We start from the raw sequence: 6,000 nt of genomic DNA, 5'->3' as shown, positions 1-6,000 counted from the left end.
GGCAGACAGGATTCATGGTACTTGGTGTATATATTGCTCTTAAATCACTGCTATAAAGGATTCTTGGTACTTGGTATGTACCTCTCTTAAATCACTGCCATACAGAATTCATGAGATTTGGTATGTACTTCTATCAAAAGTTACCAGAAGGACTTCTATGCTTGGCCTGTTCTAGGGCCTCAGTCTCTCGTCATCCTGGCTGCACCAACAGGGACCCTTTGAAGGTGTCAGTACAAATAAGCAGAGCAAAGTCACACCTCTACCTGCAGTCATACCTGCTGGTTTGTAGTATAACTACTAGCTGGTGACTGATAGCCTCTTTATGATGCACATGTTGCTCATTTCTGCTTACACTTACATGAAGGTAGTGCATCAGATATGGCCCAAACATTTGTCATCAGCCTGGGGGAATGTAGATTCACTTTTAGAGCACATACAGTAATATCAGTTCCAGACCTAGCTGTGCCATCCCCCGAGGATGAGGATGATGGGGTATAACTAGATTTGAAGTCGGTGTTAGAGTTGGTAGTACAACTTTTTTATTTGCTCAACATGCGCTTTACCTGTCATGGGCAACAGTGCTGTTTTTGTCAGATGCTCACCATGGCACCATCAGTGGTGGAATTGTGGACACACAGAGTGAGAGGTCTGTACTGCCCAAGGCAGCAACATCTTCAATGAATGATGTTTCATTGTCCAAACAGCCACCTAGTGAAGCTGGTTACTGTATATTTGCAGGCACTAATGTGGTGATATCAGTCAGGCAGCAAACTATACTAGATATGAAGCCATTAAGTATTGTACATAAGAGAAGAAATGAGGATGTCTATGAAAGAGTTATGACATGGTTTGAGCCTTATCTATATTAACAGTGCTGTACCAGCTGTGCCTCAGGTTTCAATGCAAGCATAAATAACTTCAGGGGAAATGCCTTTTGAAGAAAAATCAGTTGAAGTTTGCATTTACAAAAAAAAGTAAAATAGTTTTTTCCACACATCCATACAAGAGGTGCTGGCTCCCATACCCATGTTCTTAATGTAATCAACTGAGGTCACTGCATCTTGAGGAAAAGACAACACAACTTCATTCAAATAGATGCCTTTCTTTAATGTGTGCATTAAGCATATTTACTGTCAAATCTTTGTCCTAGTCTAGTAATTAATTACTTCTTACTGTTATGCCAGACAATTCCACACCAACATGATGCTGCAGCGATCCACTATGGCTTGGACAAGACTGATAACTTGCTGCTTGCTGCTTGCTGCAAGAAAACCAGCTATAACACTTCTATATGTTAAAGTCGAGGAGCTGATAGAAGCTCTGCATAGCCACCAGGGCTATTTGCAGGGGATGCCAAAATGTATAACACACAAAGAGGTTGTGTGTGTGTGTGTGTGTGTGTGTGTGTGTGTGTGTGTGTGTGTGTGTGTGTGTGTGTGTGTATGTGTGTGTGTGCGTGTGTGTGTGTATGTATGTGTGTCTGTGTGCACTGCACTATTTAGCAGATGTCACACATGAAAACATTGTGAAACACACATAGGCAGCTATAATAGCCACATGTGCAATGACTCAGGCACAGCATGTAACTAAGCTGGTGACCTGTATTGGTGACAGTAATGTTGGCATCTGCCATACAGTCGTACCAGTCACAGATGGTGTGTATGTGCATTCAGTTGCCAACCTGTTACCTGTACATGCCATGTGCTGATGTATCCAAAACAGATGTCTATGACCATGGCAGTTGTACACAGACCCACGCATGAGATATGCTGTTGGTCAGTGCTCATGTCATGCAGTGTTTCTGTGGTCTTGCATAGTTGCTTGGGCTGTGGTCTGTACACATAATGGCATGACTGGGTGTATGAAAACTATAAAACAATATCCTGCTTGATCACCCATTTTTTTTTATCTTTATGCTTACACTATGTTACAGTTTCTTTTAGACTGTGGCATATGTCTTCAGGTCATCTTATTATATGTATAATACTGTTGGGCATTCCAGGGGAATAATATGTTGTGTCCTTAAAATGCTTGAGTGTAGCCCATATATCCTGTGCACAGCTGTGTAGTATATAAAGTTAGTACCCCTTCAGTGTAGCTCTGAGGTCTTTCTTTTGGCACTAAGCTTGCCAGAAGTGTTTAAGGTCCTGTGCTGTCCACAATGTGATTGCTGTTGTTGGTATTGTCTTTGTCTTTGGATTACTTATTGAAGTTGTTGAATTAGTTAAGATGCTTGATCTTTTATTTTTTATTTTTATTTCATGAGTTAGTGAATTAGAGTAATATTTAAAAAATTGTTCATGATTTTTGGCCCTTTATCTCCTCCAGTTATGTTTGCCTTTGTTCATAATTCTTGAGCAAATAAGTTGAAAGGTATGATGATAAATACTTTTGAACCATACTACTTCATCAAAATAACTATTTGTAAGTATACGGTAGGACATTTTATTCATGCTGTGAGCTTGCTGGCTGATTTTTTTAGTGCTATGTGCTTTGCCAATATGTTCCACATTATGAGAGGTAGTACTCCATATTTTGGAGACAGAAGATTGCGAGCTATGGGTAAGAGGAGAACCAAAAAGCAAGTCCCACCCTTTTTTAGCATGATATGAGGAGTGACTAATCAAAATGTATGTTAATGCAAAACCTGTATATCTAGCAACTTTAAAGCATATAAAAATCAATATTTAAAATGTATTCCTATTTTGTTCCTTTGTCCTTTATCACATTTTGGTTTTGTGCTTGATTCTTTTTTTTAACATCTTTATTGAATTATCACTTAAGGGGTGGCCACGGTGGTGCAGCAGTTAGCAGTGTTGCCTCACAACAAGAGGTTCCCTGGTTCAATCCTTGGCTGGGGTGCCTTCTGTGCAGAGTCTGCGTGTCCTACTTGTAGTCACATGGGTTTCCTCTGGGTGCTCTACTTTCCTCCCACATCCCAAAGACATGCTGTAGGTAGGTTGGGCACTCTAAATTGGCCCTAGGTGGGAGTGCATGTGTGTGTGTGTGTACCTTCTGTGGAAGGTTGGGCACCAGGCTTGCAGCTCAATGCCATAAAACTCCACTGCCAATCATGAGTAGACAGGTAATCCACTTTGGCAACCCCTAACCAAGAAAAAAACAAAAGAAGAAGATTGAATTATCACTTAAGATATAGGCAAACATACATTTATATAAAAGAAAACAAACTGTGTTAACATGTTCACAGTTGCAAACATTTTACATCCCATATGTGCTTTTATATAACTATCATCAATTCAACATTACATAAATTGATTGACTCTTGCCTTCCCTTAAACCTCACTCCTCCTCCAAAACATAATTCTGCATGTATTATTCCCACAATGTCAACTTTTTCTATGTAGTTTGCTTCTACCGCTTTCTAAAGAAACCATTCTAGTTATTTTATCTCTGTTAAAATACTCACTACTTCAAATACAGTTGGTTTAGACTTTGATTTCCATTTTCTAGTAATTGCTTTTTTGGCAGCCACCAGAAATAAACTTAATAAGGCTTTACTCTGTCTAAGCAATTCAGACTCTGTTTACTAGCTCAAAAAATCATTCCCTTAGTTACACCCATTTGTTCATCCAATATTTCTCACAAAAGTATTTTGTAAGAAATTTTTAAAGTCTATCAACTTTGTGCTTGATTCTTGAGCTTAACATGTTTTTTAATCACAGTCAGATGAGGTCTACTCATTAAAGCAAAGTGACTTCAGTTGCTGAGTGGGGAGGTTGGGTGTATTCTGTGGGTGCAAGTGCTTCCTCAGTTACTGGTTTTGTAGTACTATTGCAGTATGCATTTGTGGTGTGAAAGAAATTGGAATACTTATGTTGTGGCTATTAATTTGTATAAAACAGAGATGAAAATACATAGCTCTCAACTGTCCCTAATTCTTGTGTAAAGACGATGAGAGGTATTTTCTCATTTATTATTATTACTATTATTTTATTATTATTTTTGTTTCTGTTGTCAGATTTCATGTACACAGTAAAGTGTCTATAACTGCAGAGTGTGAATGGAGGTTGTTTGTAGATTAAAGTAACTTAGTTTTGTGTTTTCTCAATTAACACCCACAGGCTTTGCAGGACTAGTGTGCATTTGTATGAAATAAATTTAAATACTTGTGGCTACTATTTGAAATGAAGGTGAAATTACATAATTTTCATCTCCCTGATTTACAGAATGCTCTTGATTTTGTGTCCTGTTTTTGGTTTGTTTATTACAAAAAGCTGTGGTTTCCTGGCAAATTATTGAGGATTTCACTCACTAGATACATCCAACATTTGAGTTTCAGTTGTGTGAAGAAACTTGAACCACATTAATTGTTTTCATAATTATTTATTTTTATTAAAATCAGACATCAGAGATGACCACGGAACAATGGGACTATACCTGATGGTGAACCACACTGTCTTGATTAAGTTAATTAGTATGATTTATATCAAGACTAGTGTGAATTTGTGTAAAGCACCTTCAAATACTTTACTGTTTATCACATTCAGTCATGCTGTTGTAATTGATGGGTACTGAGACTGATGTATTATAATGTCAGCAGTTCAAATGGTCTTTTTGGGTTTAAAACAATCAAGACTGTGAGTCAAAAACAACATATAAGTGTGAGTACAAGGGAGCCCCTGGTTTGTAAATCACTGGGGTACTAAGGTATTCTTAACTTGTCACTACTAGCATGTAATTGTCAGCATCACTATAGCTTGGCAGCATGTAAATTAGCTGAAGGGACAGGATTCTATCCACCACCGACAATGCGTACAGCACTGATACTGCTCCATCTGTTTCTGCTTGTTACTCTGACTATAATCTATCACTTTTGGAAGTGCATTTTTTACCTAGCATGCTATAAAATGCAAGCTTTTATATTGTTCTAGAATCATATGATGTCTGATGATGAACTTACCATATTCTTTTCATTTGACCAGCTGCATGGCACAGTGACCTGGCACTCTATCACGTGTGAGACACAGTAATGAAAGTCCTGAAATACTGAAAAATATAGTGCGAGTATATTTCCTGAATAATGAATTATGAAATTTGTTGCTACATCATGAAAGAGTTTTTGAATGGTAGCTTCACTTTGTATGTGCCCCATGAACTGAGATTTTGTGTCCTGGAGCCCAGCTAGCAATATATACAAAATCCAAGGTCACTGTACCCCTGAGTTGGGGGGTACTATAAACAATTGCAACCTCAGACTTGGTACATACTCTTTAAATTCACTATACTGTCATGACATTCTGAATATTTTACTCATTTATTTTATTTTGTTAGCTTGGTGACTAGACTCGATTGCAAATCCAGCATTGGAATTACATCAGGCACTTCCTTTATATATCTTTGTGCCATTTAGAGTAACAGCGTTTTATGAATTGTAACTTTTTTCTGAACATATTTCAATATTTTCTGGTATATAATGCTGAACGTTGTAACTTTATACTTTCATTTTAATCTATGTGATTCCTGCTCACAAATGGTAGATAATTTAAAACTAAAGTAAAAATGCAGTCAATCTAGGAAAAGTGTGCACTTACAATATAATTTTACTTTAGAAGTGTGTAAACATAACTAAAGTAGAAGAGTCTTATATGGTTAGAAAAGAAGAATCCTTTCCAGATTTGGAAAAGTTTGAAAAATTATTAGTAATTGAGTTAATCAAAATTATGTAGCAAAATCATTAATACGTTATTCTTCAGAAAGAGAATCCTTAAGGCACTGGGGAATAGAATGTCAATGCTCACAGAATGTAGTAACATTTTCAGTACAGCTGAAAGTCAACACAATAACAGTAATAATAACAAGGGTACAATTTGTTGTTGATTTACACAGTGTATCTCAGTGAAGCCAAATACTTTACCATATAGGGCCTGGAATGATGTGAGGTATTGTCAGCTATGCCAGAAGAAGTAGGGCAGTGGATGTGTAACATATGCCAGCACAGCTATCTGGAATTTTGTAAATAATTATATGTAATTTATATAT

The sequence above is a fragment of the Protopterus annectens genome, chromosome 10.part0 (assembly GCF_019279795.1).
Source record: "Protopterus annectens isolate FY-2018-M chromosome 10.part0, PAN1.0, whole genome shotgun sequence".
In the NCBI taxonomy this organism is placed as follows: Eukaryota; Metazoa; Chordata; order Ceratodontiformes; family Protopteridae; genus Protopterus; species Protopterus annectens.
This window is presented reverse-complemented; position numbering follows the sequence as displayed.